This window comes from Periplaneta americana, chromosome 12 (genome assembly GCF_040183065.1).
Source record: "Periplaneta americana isolate PAMFEO1 chromosome 12, P.americana_PAMFEO1_priV1, whole genome shotgun sequence".
Taxonomy (NCBI): domain Eukaryota; kingdom Metazoa; phylum Arthropoda; class Insecta; order Blattodea; family Blattidae; genus Periplaneta; species Periplaneta americana.
The window spans coordinates 26572435-26595185 of record NC_091128.1 but is presented as its reverse complement, the minus strand read 5'-3'; positions in this window follow the sequence as shown (position 1 = coordinate 26595185).

Genomic DNA, 22751 nt, shown 5'->3' with positions numbered 1-22751 from the left:
CGCAGTGGATCCAAAAGCAGGCAAGCGACACCTGAGAGAAAATGGAAAACATCGAAATCTAGCCATTATTTTGCCTCATCGTTCCGGTCGATTTTAAATACCGTGTGGCACAGAAGCCAGTTGGCAAATGGCAAACATTACTCTAATTAGAAATACAATTGTATGTTCACTATCGCAAACGTTCAAAATATGCTCCATTTACTCGAAGACAGTGCCTCACTCGATCCTGATATTCTTCTGTAACGCTTATAGTGATGCAAGTTGATGTGCTGGATAAAGTACATAGCTTATCTTTTGAGTCAAGTCATTATTATAGATGTACGTAGGTTTTCTGAAAAACGTGCTGTTTCACAAATCCCCATAGAAATAAATCAAGGGGTGAGGTCTGGTAACCGTGGAGGCCATGCCTGAGAACCATCTCGTGCAACCCAGTTCACATCGAACATCTCATTTAGTTTTTGGCGAACTGTTAGAGCATAATGTGTCGTGGTCCCACCTTATTGAAAGCACATTCTTCTCTGTTTGTTCAGTGGCAAATGAAACAGGAACTCCATTACAGTGCTATCCCATACAAGTGTTGACTGACATTCCCATCAAGGAAATAATATGGTCCCATAACCATATCACCTAGTATCCCACATCACACCATAACTTTTGGAGCACCAGAGCTTTACATTATTCATCTTGGATTTTCTTTAGACCAGTGTCGTGCATTTTGTGTATGACCAACTCCATCCAGAAAGAATAAGTATTCGTCACATGAACAGAATATGGCAAAAGGAAGGATCGATCAGTACGCAAACGCTGTGTGATTCAGTTAGAATATATTCGCCCCTGTAGTCGCTCTTCTTCTTGCATTGTGTGTGAATGCCGACATTTGTAGAGATGAAAATTGCAGATTTGGCTACATATTGGTATAACGATTTTTAATGCCAGGATGACGACGATGAAACTCGACTGCAGCTGCTCTTGTTGTCCTGTGATTGTCACCACACAGCAGTCCTAGTTCCACTCGCTGTTAGCAGTCAACATGATCGCTTTAACTTTCAATTAATATCAATATCACAACTGAAAACAATAAACAATAGCCTAATGATATTTTCTGCAATTCTTACTCAACTCACAATAATAACTCAATAGCTTCAAACAATAAACGAAATAAAACACGAACTAACTGTAGCATTGTTGTCCTACGATGTCCTACTTCAACTTATGTACTGCATTCATTTTACGTATTCCACAGAAACTAATTCAGCAGAATTCTAGAAGTACAAAAGGGGAATATGTAGTGCCGACCAATAGCACACATGAAAAAGGTCACTCATATTACGTACACTACAGCTTGGAGGGAACATGTCATTATGTTACTTTGTACAATAATTATTTCAGTTTTACAATTAATAATGTTTCCCATTTTTGTCAACTGCTTTCTGTGTCACACAGTATGTCGGTCAAACAAATCTATGCTTGACTAGATACACAACTAATAGTCGGGATACATAGCAACAAATATACTGTATGAAAATATTAGAGATATTCAAGTTCAATGTGAAAATATATTTTAAAAATTTTCAGTATATTTCGAGGACCGAACACGAAATGAACGTTACGAATACTGCAAGCATAGTATATGAAGAGGGGTCTAAATATTATTATGGATATAATAGAGATGGAGGGAGAAAATAATATAAGGAAAGAAACAAACAAACAAAAGAACGAATAAGTAAATTAGTAAACAATGTAGAATTGAAAGGGAAATGACGCAATATTGAAATAATAGAACAGAAAATGAAAGAAAAAGAAAACGACAGAAAAATACAATGAATGAAAGAAAAAAGAAAATAGGCAATAATATTGACTAAAGAGACTTGAAAAGGAGCCATGAATAAGGAAACGAGGACGGGGAGCAATATAAATAAAGAAATAAGAATAAAATATGAAAGTGGAAAGGTGAATCGAAATCTTTCTAGTTAAATTCGTAACTATATTCTTTAAGAATTTACGACACTAGTCAAGCGCAATAATTAGTGAGTATAATGACGATTTTAATGCATGATTTCGAAGCTATCCCCTCATTAAATCATAACTAACCTTGTCACTGACAGTGGGCCTATTTGTTAATAAATAATCTGTCTCCTAATTCGTTACCTCGTGAAACCAAACACGTGCGCCGTAGCATATAGTAAGAATCTTATGGTGGGAGTAAGTGAGCTCGCTTGCTTCAAGTAGAAGCGTAGAGAGGAAGAGAACCTTCTCAGTCCACTTTCTTCTTACACTGATGTGCAGGTAGGTTCCACGAGATACCGAATGGCCTATACCTAACTAATGTAAGTTCACTCTTAGCTGAGAGACTACAACGTGTTCATAATGTGTGCATACATTTCATCTGCAATACTCGTAAATTTGACCATATAACACCTTCCGTCCAGTTACTTTCATGGGTGCGTCTGAAGGAACGAAGAATAATACATTCACTGTCTCTTCTGTTTAGAATCGTGCATACTTCTACTCCGAATTATCTGTTATCGCGCTTTCAATTTCTTACAAGTCTTCGAAACCGACATCAAGCACTTCTTTATATCCCTCATCATAGAACGTCTTTATACTCATCTTCCTATACAGTAGAAATACCTCGCGTCTGGAATTCGTTACCTAATGACGTCAGGGACTGCCGGCCTTTATCACAATTCAAAATTAAATTGGAAACATTTTGTCTTAGTTAATGTTTTTAGGTATTGCTAGAAGTATTGATTTGTGTTTTTTTTTTTCTTTTTTTTTAATCTAGATTAAAATTCCAAGTTTCTTGTCTATGTTAATTAATTAGTTAGGATATTATTAATTATGATATTTAATCACTCATTTAAAGTTTGTGTGACTGCAAACTGTGTATGTTTTTGTGTGGCTTTACTTTGTTTATAGTGTTTTTTCTCTCTCTCTTTCTTTCTTGTGTAGCTTTATTTTGTATATAGTGTATTTTTTTTCTGTTTATTTCTATTATTGTATTTCTATTCCTGGTGTTGTGGAAGAGAAGGCCTGATGGCCTTAACTACACCAGAATAAATAAATAAATAAATAAATAAATAAATAAATAAATAAATAAATAAATAAATAAATAATCTTTTAGTGCATTTAATATATTTCCTCATCAAAACCTAACTACCCTTATCACTGACAGTGTTCATATTTGTTAATCTATCTCCTCACTCATCTCGTGAAACCAAATGCTTGCGTGCGCCGTAGCATACAGTAAGGAAGTTTATGGTGGGAGTAAGTGAGTTCGCTTGCACCAAGTAGAAGCGTAGCGAGGGAGAAAAGCTTCTCAGTTCACTTTCTTCTTCCTCTAACGCGCTGGAAGGTTTTACCGGATACCGAATGGCCTATACTTAACCTTTTAGTGCGTCTAATTGACACTAACATGTTTCCTCATCAAAGTATACCTAAACTTGTCACTGACAGTGGGCTTACTTGTCACTAATTTATCTCTTCATTGAACCCCACCTAACCTCACACCGCGTCTAATATTTTAGTTGGTTATTTTACTACGCTCTATCAACTACTATGTTATTTAGCATAGATGATATTGGTGATAGCGAGATGGTACTGTACTCGTGTTTTGACCGAGGATTCGTTATATGTTACCTGACATTTAGGCCTACTTTAGGGTTCGGGAAAACTTCGGAAGAAACCCAACCAAGGAATAGCCGGCCATACACACACATTCCTTCCTCTGTAAAATCTCACCGTGCCTCGAATCATGCGTATACAAGTGTCTTAGTGTGTATTGCCACGCACCATGATAGAACGCGGAGGGATATTTTGAAGTTCTATCTCAGGAGTGATATGTGCACATCAGTTGACTCTAAGTAGCCACACGCCACGCCAAACCACGTGCTGAGTGTTGTTTATATTTAATTGTGTTAAAGTCAAGAAGTATTGGCCGACATTCGTCTTGTTAATAGAGAGTTTTTTTACAAAATGTATTGAGATTTACAGATCCGGCTTTGTGAAAGGTGAAATCAAAGTGAAATCAAAGGATTGTAGAAACAGAAATCTGAAGAATGTAGGATATGGTGATCTGGTGGAGCTGAAGTTAATCGTGAGTTCATTGCGAAGAAATATCAGTCGATGAGAGGCTCTTTCAGGAAAGAGCTTAAAAAATGAGAGAAGTTTAAAAAAAAGTGGTGCTTCGAGTGATTATCAATATGTACTAAGTCTGTGGTATTTTGATCTATTATTGTCAAGATCTTCTTAACTAGGTCCAGTAGCGAGGAAACTGAGAGTAGCAATAAACCGTTGTTCCGCAGGGTTACTTCGTCTCGTTAGAGTGTCTTGTTTCGCAAGATAGGATAGTATTAAATTCAGAAGTTTGTCGAAGGTTTCTCCACTCATTCTTTAGTAATTCTTAAAATCCTCCGGATTATTCTCTCTTAGTTCTCTCCAACCCAACCCCTAGCTCAACTCCTGAGCAGAAGGAGTGCGCCTGAGACGACTGAGCTGGACTGGTGGCCTGCCTCTAATTGGCATTAACATATCTCCTCATCATACTTTACTTAACCTTGTCACTGAGAGTCGGCTTACTTGTCACTAATCTATTTCCTCATCTAGCCCTACCTACTACGTATAATAAAATTATCAACAGTAATCTCACTAGAGGTTTTGATTTTATCGATAAATCTGCGAGTAGAACACGAGCAGATTTATCTAGAGAAAATCAAAACTCGAGTGGGATTTAATTGACTATTACACGATTAGAAGAAAGTAGGCTATATAAAGATTAGAAGTAACAAAGTGTACAACAAAATATTAATTGGCTTACGAAAATATAACTGTCTTCAAATATATTATTGTACCATCTCAACATTAAGCTAGATCGCAGTAGTGTCTTATGATGATGTTTTCTTGTTACCGGTATCAGTTGTGCCAACTATGGAATCATCATTGAACTCTGTGGACTGTTATTGTCAACAAGGCTTTGTTGATTCAGTTTAATTTTTGTTAAAACATTTGCATACCATTTCAATCATCCGGATCCCAGTAATCAACGTCACTTGACAGATGATTTTCAATAAATCTTAGTACTAAACAATCTCTGATACGTGACTATCCATAATATCATATAGCAGAAGCTATAACAGAAACTAAATAATATAAACAAGTGTTAGAAAAGTTTTAATTAGGGATGATGAAATAAACAAGAAACGTTTTAATTAACGATGATGAAAAAAAAATAAACATGGATAATTTTACAAGAAAAAATTATTGAAAGTACAATTTTCAAATTTGAATGTATTGGTGGTTGGTGGTTCAGTTGATGTTATATTGGACGTGTGCGTAAAAGAAGTGAACTCGTTGGTGTACATGGTGTATCCCTCATTCAGGATTTCCGAATGGTGCTCTTCATATATGACCAGTGATCTTTATTAATTCTTGTTCTTGAATGCCAAAATGCGAGTCATATTTGAAAGTGATGTGCATCGACTGGAGTGCTTTGTAATTTTCTGTTTTTTGACGGCCAGACCAGTGCAGTTTGAAATGTTGGCAAACAAAGAAACAAATGCTAGGGTAGTGATAAAAATAAACAAATGCTAGGGACGCGATAAAATTAAACAAATGCTAGGGACGCGATAAAATTGTGCGATAAGCAGCCATGATTGGTTGAAAGACGTCCTTTCGTGCCGTTTTATTGGTCGAAAGTAGTGTGACGTAGTAAAAGTGTAATAGTCACTAATATAGCTCCTCAACCCTATCTAACATTGCTCACAGTAATATTATTCTCACAGTTGAGAATAACGGAGGGAGATGAAAAAAATTAATTTCTCCTTGCAAATCACAGGTACATGTCATGTCCATATGTTGGTGACATTGTATACTTGGTTCCACCCTATATCATATATATATATTCAAATTGCTCGGCCTTATATAGGCTTTGATGGTACTAAATTTTGTCAGGTTTACTATGCTGTCATTTAGTTGTTACATAAGGAGTCACGTTCATAACTGTCATTTGAATTGCATTAGCGACTGCTTTCTCGTGTTCGTTTACGGCGGACGGGTAGGGATCCTGACGGTTATTCTCTTCAAAGTGCTGCCGATTTTAACATAGGTATGAGCAATCTGTTACATATATGATCTAGGGTTCTACGTAGTTATCAACAGTAATCTCACTAGAGGTTTTGATTTATCTAGAGAAAATCAAAACTCGAGTGGGATTTAATTGACTATAACAAGATTAGAAGAAAGTAAATAAAGATTAGAAGTAACGAAGTACTCCAATACAATAAAATATGAATTGACTTACGAAAATACAACTGTCTTCAAATGTATTATTGTACCATCTCAACATTACAAATATTACGCTAGAGCTAGATGCATGCTAGATGGCAGTGGTATGTTATGATTAGCTGTTGTCCTGTTATCAAGTGTGCCAACTATGGAACCTTCATTGAACTCTGTAGGCGGTTACTAATCAAGATGGCTTTGTTGATTCAATTTCATTTTTATTAAAATGAGTTGCATTCCACTTCAATTATCCGGATCCCAGTAATCAACGTCACTTGACAGATAATTTTCAATAAATCTTAGTATTAAACAATTTCTGATACGTGACTATCCATAATATCATATAGCAGAAGCTATAACATAACCTAAATAATATAAACAAGTGTTAGAAAAGTTTTAATTAAGGATGATGAAATAAATAAGAAAAATTATAATTAACGATGATGACATAAAAAAATAAACATGAATAATTTTATAAGAAACAATTATTGAAAGGATAATTTTCAAATTGGAATGTTTTAGTGGTTGGTGGTTCAGTTGATGTTATATTAGACGTGTGCGTAAAAGAAGTGGAACTCGTTGATGTACATGGTGTATTCCTCAACTTATTCAGGATCTCCGAATGGTGCTCTTCATTTATTTGTAAATAGGATTTCAGGGAAAATGCATAGGTATGATCACTGATCGTTATTAATTCTTATTCTTGAATGCCAATGCGAGTCATATCTGAAACTGCTGTGCATCGACTGAAGTGGTTTGTAATTTTGTTTTTTTTTTTTTTCTTTTTTTGCGTCCAGACCAGTGCAGTTTGAAATGTTGGTAAACAAAGAAACAAATGCTAGGGACGCAATAAAATTAAACAAATGCTAGGGACGCGAAAAATTGTGCGATAAGCAGACATGATTGGTTGAAATACGTCCTTTCGTACCGTTTTATTGGTCAAAAGTAGTATTACGTAGTAAAAGTGTAATAGTCATCGTAACAACATGTCTCAAAGCTGCTATCCTTACCTAATTCTCCACTACTAGAAAATAAAATGCAAAAAAAAAAAAAAACAAAAAAAAAACAAAAGAGTAACCGATAGAACAGATAAGAAAATTTTAAAACGAGATATCAAGATAAGAAAGAACCACGATTATAAATGGCTACGCTGATTAATACAATAACTGAAGTAAGAAAGTCTATGAACTTCAACTGTATCCCAGAAAACGAATCGTATTGAAGTATGAACTGTACAACTGACGAGAAGAAGTACAGAGACATCATTTTATTTTTACTAACATTTTTAATATTAACTTGCCTATACCTCTGGATCAACGCCTTTTGCTACCCCCTTCCACGACTGGAGTTCGATGATACTGGCGTAATGTACAAACAAATCACTTTACTAGGTATGGGAGGGAATAAAAGAAGTTCATCCATTTACGTAAACTAGGAAATATTGCGCTTTTGAATTTGATCATTTTCATTAGGTTTTTGTTTAATCAAAATACAGTACAGTATTAACAATAAGTGTTTTTACTCACGAACTGAGCTATCCATGCGGACGTATTCATTATGCAGTGTATATTATACTGTCTACAGCACATTAGCGTACAATATAGAGAATGAAGTTAAATTGAAAAATAATCATAATATGGATATTTTAACTCATTTTTTAAAATGGTGGACGTTTATTTCAATGCAGTCTTCAGTTTTTTTGTGCATATTATCGCACTATAGACTATTGCACCTAATTTCAAGTACCAGTTTCGTCCTTCGTACTAGTAACTCATGTTGGAATAATTATGTACCCACTTTATAAAAGAGTACCTTACGTACTGTAAATCCAATCTTCACTTCTGCCCGATCCGAAAAGATAAAATTACTCAGACATACTATCTACTGTCCGTCCAAGTGGTTTTGTCGTAGGGTCGTAGAAAGGGAGGAAATCACGTGACAGTTAATTACGTAACGAGATCCTTTCATTTAAATTATTTTAAACAGTTGTATAATATTACGTAGACGTCCAATTCCTAACAGCAATTAATGTTTTCAGAAAAGAGCTAAGACAGCCCAGCCACTAGCTGGCGAATAGAAGCAGGTGGGGGAAACCGGGATGAGACGTAGGCAAATGGACGACAGTACCTGTGCGAAAATGATTCAATATTGAAAGCTCTTTCGTCACTGGAAAACACGAACATATTTTTGGAACGTACTGTTTAATGTGACCGTAAGTCTACTATGACTGTATATGCGATCTTGGATCTGTGTGGAGGACGGTTGAACTTCATTAGTAGAAAGGGTGAGAGTGAAGTACATTCAAAAACTCAGGTACAATAAAAATTGAAGTAAAAATAAAATGATGTCCCTGTAGAAGTAAGGAAACGATACAAATCATTATATGCAAATATAAAAAAAAAAATTTCCAAGGTGTATATCCTGTTAAATTATGTTTGTGCATTTTACCTTCTTGTAAATAAGATTTGGTGAGTAGAAGATAGCCCATCTACACGTTTTCTGAAAGACGTTTTACTGCATTAGAAGACGCGTACATTGACTAAAAGAGAGGCTTACTGAGTCTACTTCAAGTCTTTCATAGTTTTCAGAAAGTTGTCACGATAAATTAACATTTAACATTTGAGGAGAAATATTCGCTCCGGCGCCGGGGATCGAACCTGGGTCCTTGGTTCTACGGACCAAGCGCTCTCACCATTGAGCTACGCAGAAGTCCGATCCATAACACCGGATCGAACTCCCTTCCTTCAGTGTTGATTCCCTTAGTGACCTGACTCCAAGTTGGGCATATGTGTTGACGTATATATTCAATTCAACTGCCATTGTACAAGGAGCGCACTCAGCTGAGTGACTAATGGCCGGGATACCACAGTAAGGTGCACAGTAATCTGTACAGACATATGCACTGTACCTATAAGAATTTACTAAAGATTTTTTATTATTTTAGTCCTACAGAATAATATCTGTTATGGTGACAATTAATATTTGAGGAGAAAAAATAAATAAAATATATTAATCATTTTTTCCTCTCTCCTAAAAAATTGTAATGGTAATTCTTAAGTATAGCGTGATCACGTTACGGTACAAATACATTCTATTTACATAGTTGGATTGTAGTCAATTCATCATATACGAAAAACAATTGAGTACGTCAATTTCACACCGAAAGTATGATTTGAAAGTTGCTGTTAAAGTGCTGGACGGTGGAGAGGAGCGGACAGGTGGGATTGCTCGAGGGTGGTGGAAGGGGTAGGCGGTAGGTAGGGACAGCACATACATCTCATTTTCGTGGGTTTCCTTATTGATTCACAGAGGAAAGGCGAGTTTTCTTAAGATGGATTCAGTGATAGGATAGGATAGGATAGGATAGGATAGGATAGGATAGGATAGGATAGGATAGGATAGGATAGGATAGGTTTTTGGCATGGCTTGGAACAAAGGGCACATTCTTAGACAATTGTGAGTATGTGTAAGGCATATTAATAGCCTAAACTAACCTAACTTGTCTAATTCAACCAAAGCGAGTTTCCGTGAGATTGAATCAGTATCAGGTTAAACTAGGTTAGATTACTTTAGGCTTTCGGTATTCCTTGGAAGAAATGATACTTATTAGACATTTGTGACTATATGCAAGACACAGAAAAAGTCTAAACTAACCTAACCTGTCACTGATTCGACTTTACGAAAACTCGATTTTTCTCTTTCATGAGTGAGGAAACGCTTGGAAATGAAATGTACCTGCTGCCCCTCACTGCCACCTACCTCTTCCACCCCGATGGAGTGATACATTGTCCACATCTCTCTACAGGCACTCACTTTCACAGCAAGATTCGATTTTGAGATGTGAAATTTGCGTCGGTACTAAATATTTTTTCTTTGCGATAACTAGGACTCGTCTAATACCGAAGAATGTAAAACACTTGTACCTTAATTTAGTGACGCTATGTTAAATAAGTAAGTTTTTAATTTTGTAGATGGACTCTTTCTCTAATAGCCTAACCTAATATTTACGTTCTGTTATGATTTAGCATGAAATGTGAAACTATAAAAAAAATTACAGGAAAACTTAAAGATTTCATCCTCTAAAATAATTATAATTGTATCATTACTACAGATAAAAGCTATATATAGGCCATAAAAATATATACTGTATATTAATATGGTAATTTCCTAGAAGACGGGCAAAATCCAACATGGCTGACGAAAACTACCAAAAACGGTCTGCCAACTATGAAGTCCAAATGTCACCAAACATCGCAAAATCAAAGATGAAAAATCAAATATACGTTCATATTTTTAAAGAAGAACAAGCCCTTCAAAAAAATTAAAATATATTTAATTTTTCGCCTTTGATTTGTTTGGCGTTTAGTGGCATTCGAACTTCATAGTTGGTAGTACTTTTCTGGGAGTTTTCGTCCGCACTTTACCCCCAAAAATCACCAAAACACAAAACAAAACATAATAATTTATCAACTTATCAAATAAAATTCAATTCTCATTGACGTCTTCACAGTATAAATGACACAGGCTTTAAGGCAATCTAACCTTAAACCATTCAGCCAACAAAGAACTAAACCAACACTTTGTCGTACAGTCAACTTTGCATAAATAAACCACGTCTTTACACTAAATGAAATTCTCTTCGAACACTTATTACACTTTAACATCTACAGAAAATTCAGTAAATAATTCCTTTAAACCACAGGAAAACAGTGTTCTCCTCAACATTCAACACAATCGTTATTCACCAGCGAAAGAACTAAACCAAAATCGACACAAAATTTAATAAATAATTTCAGAATAAGGATTCCTTCCTTTCCCTCTTAATTCAAAATTCCAACCTCGTGCACACAAAATAAATTATTGACACTGAGAAGTGCCTTTTCGTAAGCATGACGATGCGCATTCGACAAATGCAGACAAATCTACAATGTAACACCACTCACGTCAAACAACCAAGAACAACTGACAACGTCGATATCCATTCAAAATTAATGAAAATTCTAGAATAAATTACAACTATAACCAATCAAATCGAAAGAAAACCACACAAATCATAAAATGACAAACTTTCAATAGCTTTAGCCATTAGACACAACATAACACCACTCACGTCAAACAACCAAGAACAACTGATAACGTCATTATCCATTCAAAATTCATGAAAACTCTAGAATAAATTACAACTATAACCAATCAAATCGAAAGGAAACCACAAAAATCATAAAATGACAAACTTTCAATGGCTTTAGCCATTAGACACAACATAACACCACTCACGTCAAACAACTAAGAACAACTGATAAAGTCATTATCCATTCAAAATTAACGAAAATTCTAGAACAAATGACAACTATAACCAATAAAATTAAAAGAAAATCACGGCGACACCTAGTATAAAATCCTAGAACTAACATGTAAAAGTCACTAAAAGATCACTAACATTTAACTCTGAAATAAAAAAAGTTGGTAATACTTACTATATTCAACCAAGTGCCCGTCTTCTATGAAATTACCATTAATATTTATCTATTAATCATTCAGCATGACAAATTCTTCAGACTTATTAATTTCAATTTGCATAGCACTTATAGATGTCTGCAATAAAGTTTTTATGAAGTGTTGAAAAATCTGCTTATTTTGCATTGCAAATATTGCATCTCACTCGGGAAATATCAAGTGATGTATGTTCACTCCATCTCGTTTGTGGTGTTTTTTTAATTCAGTTCTGATGAGTTTAAAGTTTTTTTTGTTAAACTACTAATGTCCTCCATTACTTATCTTTCAAGACTATTGCTAAGTACTTGCCTGTTGATGCTTGGGTCTGGCTGGTAGTCACGGTTGAATGTTTCGCTGAAATTCACTATTTCATTTTTCTCACTAAGATTTAATTTGCATTTTCACTTAGTATTCATACATCTTAAAGTCCTGAACTCACCCTTTGCTCTTTAGTTTAAATTAAACTTATAACTTAAGTAACCGTATATAGAAAACAACACTAACCCGTTGTCACTGAGCATCTCGGACACTTCCATGACTCAATTGAACGTATGACATCTGACATGCCATTGAACAGTTGAAGTTAAGAGAGCGCGCCACCAGTGTCATAGAAAGACTGGCAGTGCAACGTTATAACGTTATTCATTTATTGCAATATGTTGCCAACTGATACAATATTATTTGTTACCAACTGATACAATATTATATGTTACAACTGATATAATTTAATAGGACACTAAATATAACCCGTATATAGAGCTATATGTTCAGGAATTTACTCCAATCTCAGGTTACCACGATAGAAAAATTGTTAGGCGATAACGCGATAATATTAAAGAAAACTAGTCTCTACCCTGAAGGGCATAAGTAAGATATTAAAGAAAAAAAATTTTTAGAGAATTTGAAGAAATACCTATGATTGCGATTAACAGGAATTAGGGTAAAGGAATTACGATAAATAAATAAAATTTCCTCTTATACTTAATTGCCTAATCCAAGGAATGAAGTAAGGAAATGATATAGCTGGACAGGAAGAAGAAAATAAATTGTGTCACTGCCTAAAAATAAACTGCCTACTGAAGAATGCACCAGAAGGAATGGTGAACGAGAGAAAAGTTGAGGGCAAAAAAGAAGATAAATCACAGGATATACGACATTACGATACATGGATCATCTGCGGTGACGAAGAGTAAGACAGAAAGAAATGGAAAGATTCGACAATGATAGATTTGCAGTGAAGGACTGCGCTTAGGCAGAAAACTATGAATGTTACGTGCTCTGTGACGTTATGTGCTTTGTTATATGTTATGTTTTGTCTTATGTGCTATGTGTTATGTTGTGTTATGCGTTCCGTGTTATGGTACGTGTTGCATGCTATGTTGCGTGTTTGATGTTATGCTATGTTACATGTAATGTTATTTGTTATATGTTACATATTATAACGCATAACGTAACATGTATGTAATCTAATGCCTCCTACTTCACTTTACATTATTCGAGTTCCGCATATTGCGGATAGATGGCAGGACTATGAACCATTTCTAGTTACACACCAATTCGGCGTATCACGCTGTTCATGACATATTATCTGTGGAGAGATATGTCGTGTACTAGAGTGAGTGTATTTGTAAGTGTTTAGTTATTTATTTAAATCCACCACCAACAGAAGCAGGCTTCCAACTACAGGTGGCTTACACAGATACATACACAAAATACATAATAAGAAAAAAAAAACAAGCAACACAAACGAAAGAAAGAAATGCATAACGGTAATGGATGCTAGAATATAATATTGCGGTTAATATAGTGCCAAATGTCAATATAATGATGCAAAATTATTTAAAAACTAGAGTAAAAACATTGTAATACACTTCTTCATAAGGAAATACAATTCTTTTTAATATTGTATGACATTTTTCAACTGTTAAACTGAAATCTAATTGAGAATCACAGTTTAAAGACAGAGAGTTGTAAGTACTGTATTACACATGACAAACAATGGGGAGTTCTTGAAGAAAACAGTTATAGGAATGGGAATAACAAAAGGTGGCCTATGACGTAATTCTGTTCTTTTTACATTGAACTGAAGGAATTTAAGAAAATCGCAGTTGTTCAATATACCGTTAACAGCCTTATAGAGTAAAATTTGACTATTTATTAATCGTCGAGATTTTAAAGTTTTATAATTAAATTCAAAAAGTAACTGATTATATGAAATTTGCTTGTTATAAGACGACACGTGATGTTTTTAAAATATAAATAACGTAAAAATCTTTTCTGTATCCTTTCTATTTGCATCTGATGGGACTGGAACTAAGGTGACCATATTACAGACGCATACTCTAGTTCACTCCTAACTAGAATTTTACATAGAGTATCAATAGTATTTATATTTTTTTAATTCTTTTGTATTTCTGATCATAAATCCTAATTTTCTATATGCATCAATTACCACGTGATTTAAGTGCATTTTAAAATATAAGTCCAGTGTATGGAATGAATGATGATGATGAAGATGAGGAAAGAGAAGGGGAAAACCGGTGCCGGCACGTAGCCTACTTCTGTCGAATAGCACCTAGGGAGCCGCCAGGCTTAACGTCATCGTCCGACGGACGAATCACTATCAACAGTGACATATACCTTCTCTTCATATGCGCTTAGGAGAGATTTGGGATTTAACCCAGGCATATTGGTGCACAATCTAGTGATTAGAAGTTGTGCACCGCCATCTCTCCTAGTCCCGAGATAGAAATTTTACATGAAAATTTGTGACCTCCCCGGGGATCAAACCCCGAGTCGACTAGGCTGGATGCAGACACACTATCACAGAGCTAACTCGACGGACATAACGCAACACGTAAGATGTAACATGTTATACAGGGTGGAAGTGATATAACCATGCAGATTTTCTGAGCGAATAGCTCATGTTGTATGTAACAAAAAGTGTAATACCATGTTAGTGGAAAGTTAATAGTTTTCTGACAAAAAAATGTCCCCTCCCCAAATGTTTAACACCCACTTATTCGGTATCTTCTGCCAGTAGGATCGTGATTTTTTCCATAACGATAGAAAATCTAATAAAGAATCCTTGCAACCAGATTGTAAGTGGGAGATAGTTAACATAAGGGGATAGAGCTGTATTCGTTTATCTGTACTACGAGAAGAAAGAAGACTTTGATGTTGCCAGTCTGTTGAACTTGTAACTTAATTTTTAATTCATTTAATTTATATTTTTTATAAATAGGAGTTAATTTATTTAATTTAAATAATCTAACCTACGGAATAAGCGTAAGCAGCAAATTTTCGCGAGAGTAACATGCAATATTACAGATTGTATGTAGTCATATTTGTAGAGACAAATTTTGAGATTCCACTGAGAAATTAGTCGGGACGCGAATGTCATTTAGCAGGTTTGTCATGGGAACAGTCAACGACTGACATACAGGGACGACAATCTGCATTCAATGTCATTAATAAACGAGCCACTGTGACAACGACAAGGCTTCAAGTCACAGTTAGGGCCCGCTCACACGTTACGGGAATTTCTCGAAACGAGCATTTATTTGAATCAATTTCGTGCGAAGAGCATTGTACACACGGTTCGAATAAATGCTTGTTTCGATAAATTTCCGTGTGAACGGGCTCTAAGTGTTGAGGTTGCAACGAAATGAGCAATCGAATCAACAGGAGCATCATGTAACAGGGGTGAACAGTATCATGGAACTAACTGTGGATAAATTTGTTTCGTTATAATCAATGCCATTATCATAACAGATACCACTTATGCCATTATAACGAATATCCTGAAAATCATTTTAATCATTAAGGGGAAAGGGTGGTATTTTTCAAAACTTTTTTTCCTATTTGATGTAAAATATTATTTTGTTGTGTGTAGAGAGCTCATAGCTGTGGTAACGCAACCAAATAAAAATATTTGAAAAAAAAAATTATTATTTGGGGGCCCAAATTTGAAAAAAATATATATACCAAATGCAGGATTGCACTAAAACCGATATATCTAAACCGTTTTTAAAGATAGATTCAAACAATTTTTTGCAATGTATTTGCAAAAGCATGTTCTACAAACTGTCTGTAACAGAATTTTGATATTAGTCTTACGTTTGTAAAATAAACAATTAAAATTTAATAACAATTTTCTGATTTCCTTTCCTGCAATCAAACGGACGTATTTTAAAATGAAATCAATTAACAAAATTCTGTTACAGAGAAAAGTTTCCTAATAGTCTAAAGAATGTGTGTTCTATATTTCATGCAGATATCTTTAATAGTTCAGAAATTATATCCATTTTTGTTTGGCAATGTAGCAAAAAAAATGAAGTTACTGGGAACCAATAAAGGCGGGAGTGTGATTTAAAAATCCATAGCGCAGGAAGTTTAAAAATGACGTCTCAACATCCGATAAGGGCACAAATACCCGCAAAATGTTATGCAATGCATTCCATACATATCAAAGGGTATTTTAAAGAAAAAAAAATTCTTTGAAAATTTAATTTACCGGAAACAACAATAAAAGTGGGCGAGTGATTTAAAAATCCATAACGCAGGAAGTTTAAAAATGGCGACCCAACATCCGATAAGGGCACAAATACCCACAAAATATTATGCTATGCATTCCTCATATATCACAGAGTATTTTAAAGATTTTTTTTAAACTTACTCATTTTTTACCAAAAAATGCCATCCTCTCCCCTTAATCATTAAGACCTTCATCATCACAAGAGATGAGAAGTTTGTACCAAACTGTTAAGTAGTGTAAGCCTGGACTATTTATCTCCCGAATGAATAGTAGTGACGCAGTTCCCAAAGTAAGGAAACCAGCAAAACAAACATGTACACCGTACAGTCGGGTGGTAAACCAACTTATCTTTGTGCCAATGATCAGTGATGCAGCTCCCAAAGTCAACAAACTAGCAAAACTAAAGCCTTGTTCCCACGGCGTGTGGCTTGTCGAACCTGGTCGGAAGTTTGTCATACCTCGAGCTGTGGGAACGCAAAGACTCGATTTTGCGCGAGGTGATTCGGGGTGGCTCGACCCTTCCCATGAAATGTCAGTAAATGCTCGGACATCAAAGGCTTGTGGATCGACGATGACAAGCCTGAGTGCGGTTCGTGCACCCGTTTCCACGGCCTGTTGTAGATTGTGTAGCGAGATTGCGAAGTGTAGTTTCGCAGTTTTCACATCGCAGTTTTCAAGTAGTTTTGCAGTTTAAAGTGGTTCATTATGGATTGGAGTAATGAAGTAATTATGGAGTTCTTGGATCTGTACGAGGGAGAACCTGTCATATGGAATCCACAAAATCACCACCGTAAAGATATGAAGCAGGTTTATGATGCTTGGAAACGAATTCAAAGTAATTTAAGTAGTGAGTTTTCTTTGAAAAAACTAAAAAAGAAGAAAGAATATCTAATGGCTACTTACAGGCAGTTAGCGATGAAAGACAGAAACAGTACAAGAACTGAAACTGTAACTATCGAATTACACAAGCCAGAATGGTTGCCGTATGACAAAATGGCGTCATTTTTTCACACTATTTACACACCAAGGGAAACTAAAACTACTCAGGTAAGAAGCATTTATGATCATTTCTTATTAAATTACTTGAATTTCTTAAATACTCGTAATAGTTTTTATTGTATGATGTGAAAATACGAAACATAGATTTCTATAAGTATTATTTCATTGCTTGCTCGCTTGCTTGTTTACTTTTGAAGTAGTTATTCGTAGATATTGTAACAACATTTGCATAAATTATTGTCTAAGAATAGAGGCTGCAATTTAAAATAAATAAAAGTAGGTGTGCAAGTAAACATATATTTCACGTCCATGATTCATTTTAAAAAATAAGTTATGCCACTTTTTAGTAAGAGCCAGTTACACAGTTTTCGTTACAAACATTTTCACAGTCTTCATATACATTTGTATTAACAATACTTGTCTTATATATTATTTTAATGTACCGAAGTACATACGGTGTTTCCATGCAGATATTCTGCGTCATCGTACGATGAAAGAGTAGTGGAACGGAGAAAAATTCTCTCCGGCACCGGGATTTGAACCCGGGTTTTCAGCTCTATGTGCTGATGCTTTATCCACTAAGCCACACGGATTCTCATCCCGGTGTCGGATCGAATCCTCTCAGTTTAAGTTCTACATCTTGGGTTCCCTCTAGTGGCCGCCCTCTGCACTACGTCATAGATGTCTATGAACGTAGGACTAATGTCCATATATGTGCGGAGATGCACTCGTTATGAGTGACTGATTGGCCGGGATCCGACGGAATAAACGCTGTCTTAAATCACGAAGGGTTGTATTCATAGATATTTCGCAGCACGCGCTACGAGCGTACTAAGCTAGCCCCGGCTATCCACTGGTTACTAGTACAGAATTCAAATCATATCCTATCGCTAACCCTGGCTTATGAATACGAAAAACGCTGATAATCCACCGAAAGCCCGCGCTAAAAATGTCTATGAATACGGCCCGAAGTGACTTACGCATATCATATATATTATTTTAATGTACCGAAGTAGATATGATATTTCCATGCAGATATTCTGCGTCATCGTACGATGAAAGAGTAGTGGAACGGAGAAAAATTCTCTCCGGCACTGGGATTTGAACCCGGGTTTTCAACTCTACGTGTTGATGCTTTATCCACTAAGCCACACCAGATCCCATCTCGGTGTCGGATCGAATCCTCTCAATTTAATTTCCACCTCTTGGGTTCCCTCTAGTGACCGCCCTCTGCACTACGTCATAGATGTCTATGAATATAGGACTAATGGCAGGTTTCCACAATGTACTCAGCTGTAGACCCCGTCTCTGTTGAAATTATTGCCATCTAGCCTCAATTCATACAATAGAATTTACACGAAATCAGATTGTTCTGGTTCGAGATTGTTGTTACACAATAGCTATGAAGACAGTCACCACTAACTAGGCCTGTTTTGCGCATCATACAATGTAAGCAGAGTTGTAGAAATGAAGGAAATGAAGCGTTTCCGGTCCCATGTTGGTATAACATATTTTCATTCTCTTCATGTGAGGAATGTTTCCCTAAAGTTTTGACATACAGTTTTGTTACACCCTGTATACTGTGAGTTGTTTATATGAACAGCATAATTATAGTATACACAGAAGACAACTAAAGCAATAGAGTAGAGATTATCTATATGCTTGGTTGCACACAACCTGATATCTACAGAGTGTAACACACAGTTTCTGGTATAGTCAATTTTTTTTTTCAAATATTTGATGGTAAATGTCGCATTTTCAGCGAAATTAATAATAGAGGATGCATCACACCACAATCAAGTAGTACCAAATCCTACAGCACAAAATTTGGTCATGGTTCCTCAGAAAATGGAAATGAACAAGAGAGTAATTTTAACATACTGTTACAGAAACTTTTCTTATTTTTGGGATGAACTTCCTGACTTTAATCATCAGCAGACTCCGGCCTAGGATCACGAATTCGCTAAACAAGTTTGGAACGCACGGAGTATACATGACGTCGTGATACATAGGGTGGGATGGCACTGTGAGAGTACAGTTGGTTTCGTAAGAAATCACATTACCGCCTTTCTAATCTTTCTTGTCGTGGATCCTTGTAATCACCACACGTATTACTCGTCCAAGGCGAATGAGGGTCTGAAGGATGAGCGCGCCACTTGTTCTATTTACTATGATACCGTCCTGCAGGCGGTACAGTCATACTATCGAGGCAACTGAAACACCGAATACTAAGGCAACGTCATTATGATGCGCCCACGCGAAGTATTTATCTGAATTTCGTGGCATCATTTTTTTCTCGGACATACGTACTTACTATCTTTTAAGGAACCCGGAGGTTCATTGCCGCCCTCACATAAGCCCGCCATTGGTCCCTATCCTGAGCAAGATTAATCCAGTCTCTATAATCATATCCCACCTCCCTCAAATCCATTTTAATATTATCCTTTCATCTACGTCTCGGCCTCCCTAAAGGTCTTTTTCTCTCTGGCCTCCCAACTAACACTCTATATGAATTTCTGGATTCGCCCATACCTGCTACATGCCCTACCCATCTCAAACGTCTGGATTTAATGTTCCTAATTATGTCAGGTGAAGAATACAATGCGTGCCATTCTGTGTTGTGTTACTTTCTCCATTCTCCTGTATCTTCATCCCTCTCAGCCCAAAATATTTTCCTAATCACCTTACTCTCAAACATCCTTAACCTATGTTCCTCTCTCAAAGTGAGAGTCCAAGTTTCACAACCATAAAGAACAACTGGTAATATAACTGTTTTATAAATTCAAACTTTCAGATTTTTTGACAGCAGAGTGGGTAATAAAATCTTTTCAACCGAATAATAACAGGCATTTCCCATATTTGTTCTGTGTTTAATTTCCTCCCGAGTGTCATTTATATTTGTTACTGTTGCTCCAAGATATTTGAAATTTTCCACCTCATTAAAGGATACATTTCCAACTTTTATATTTCCATTTCGTACAATATTCTGGTCACGAGACATAATCATATACTCTATCTTTTCGGGATTTACTTCGAAACCTATCTCTTTACTTGCTTCCAGTAAAAACCCCATATTTTCTCTAATCGTTTGTGGATTTTCTCCTAACATATTGCTTGGATATAAGAAAAAATCTTGTATTATTAGATAAATAAGTAAAACTTAAAAAGTTAATACTTATTAGTGATATACTTAGTTAAAGTCGCCCTAAGTGGCGAAGTCACTATAGTGGTGGCCTTGTGTGCACAAGGTTGCGGGTTCGATCCCAATACAGGTCGAAAGCATTTAAGTGTGCTTAAATGCGACAGGATCATGCCATCATATATACTGCCATGTAGAACAACTTCTGCAGGTCAAAATTCCGTCACACCGGCGACGCTGATATAACCTCGTAAGTTGTAAGCGTCGTTAAATAAAATATAATCTGTAATCTTTTTTAGTTACACATAATTTCAGTTACTTGTAAATAATACAATATATAGCGTTCCGTCGACGCATTTATACAAGTAACACAAAAAGAGTATAACTATCATTATCAATATTATACAGTAGTTACACTTTGAACATAGTTCACTGCAATAGTGTTTAATGTTTTATATAGGCACAGTAGTTTCTGTCACATCCAGAACGAAGAGAACTTGAAGAAAATTTTATTAAAGTAGGCAGAGAATAACCCATACGGAATCGGTTGAGTGCGGCAAATAATAGTAGTATAATAATAATAATAATAATAATAATAATAATAATAATAATAATAATAATAATAACAGTCACTAAAATCATGATTTTAATTTGATTCCAATCTATAGAGTAAGTAAATTTGCATATTAAATATAAATACTTACAGAAAATACTCCCATTAAAACAGATACCGTAGTTTCCCCTAACTATGGTCCACATTTGTCACATTTTTCTTTGTATATTCAGTACTATTCATCCAGATTAAGTGAAATTTTGGTTTCGGTCTCTTGTAAGTGTATATTAAATAAATATTGACATAGCCTATGTGTTTGAAATTATTTAATTACAAGTGTTGAAAAAATAATAAGTATTGGTACATAGTTGTATTCTGAGTTGCCCAACTATGGTCCACTCATATATTCATGCTTGAAAGCATGAATGGACTATAGCTGGAGCTATAATTATTCGTAAATCAATACATTGAGTTTCTAATTTAAGAGTAGAAACATAATCTAGCACAAAAATATTAAAAATAAATGAAAAGTATATGGATGCTTTTTATTAGTACACATTGCATAAACACACAATAAACAAGTGGAATCTGAAAGTCATTTTCCTGCAATAATGAACAACTACACTCACCGGCAAAAATACCGGGCCACCTAAAGTTTCTCAATTTTTTTATGAGGTGAGAATCAGGAAAATTACGAAATGAAGAAACCATTGCTTCCCAGAAAAAAAAAACTCCTTGTTATTATCACTTGCGCTATTATTTCCAACGCCAAACAATGGATATAATTGAATCACTGATTGGAAAAGGGAAGAATGTCCATGCACCTATGTTTTGAGAAAACTAAGAAAAACTTATTAACTCTTACAATATTGTTGCTACAGCTTTGTGATGCATTACAAACTTGTAGAACTAAGTTCCCTTTACTGTATGGCAAGTCGTTTCAGCGGATTAGATAAATATTTTTGAATCTATCCTCTTTTGAAGTTGATGGACATTCTTCCTTTTTCCAATACATTATCAATTCTCATGGGTAATTTTCAAAGAAACTCAATTAAACACAGGTTTAATCTGCTATTTATTGTTGGTTAAATTTCTATTGTTAACACAGTGTTAAAATTATTTAATTTCAGTCAAACATCTTAAGAATTTAATAAAATGTCCGGTTGTATTAAAATAATTTTAATTAACAATTGAACTACAAATATTCATCAGATTGCATAGGATTTGTTGGGGGCCACTGAAGAATGTTGTTATAAAACTCCTGATACTCTGATGGAATATATTTAATTATTTTGTTAACGTCTTGCAGCTTCTTGGGATGTATAGTAACTTTGGAGTCGTATGTCATATTTCTAGGAGAAGATGGTGTTTCTCTTCCATTAATAAGTCTGTATGTCTTGCGATCCAGTCCATCTATCCATTCCGAAGAAACGACATAGCCTGGGGTTTTCTGTTTATAGGTCAAATGCCGGCAGTTAGCAAGTGAAAACTTTTCCTTCATCTGACTATTTAGGGCAATTTAAGATTTTTAAAGAAGTGTGGCTACCATTCTTTAACATCAATGATATCTTGATATCCAATAATCTTGACTTGAAAAGCATTCTGTGTTTTTCTTCAATCAACTATCATCTCAACATATTGTTTGACAGAGTAGATTGTCTTGGTTTTTGTATCACATTTTATTATGGCGGAATCCCTATCGCACGGGAGGAACGAGGGATCTCGTACAGGAAAATAGTGCTGAATTA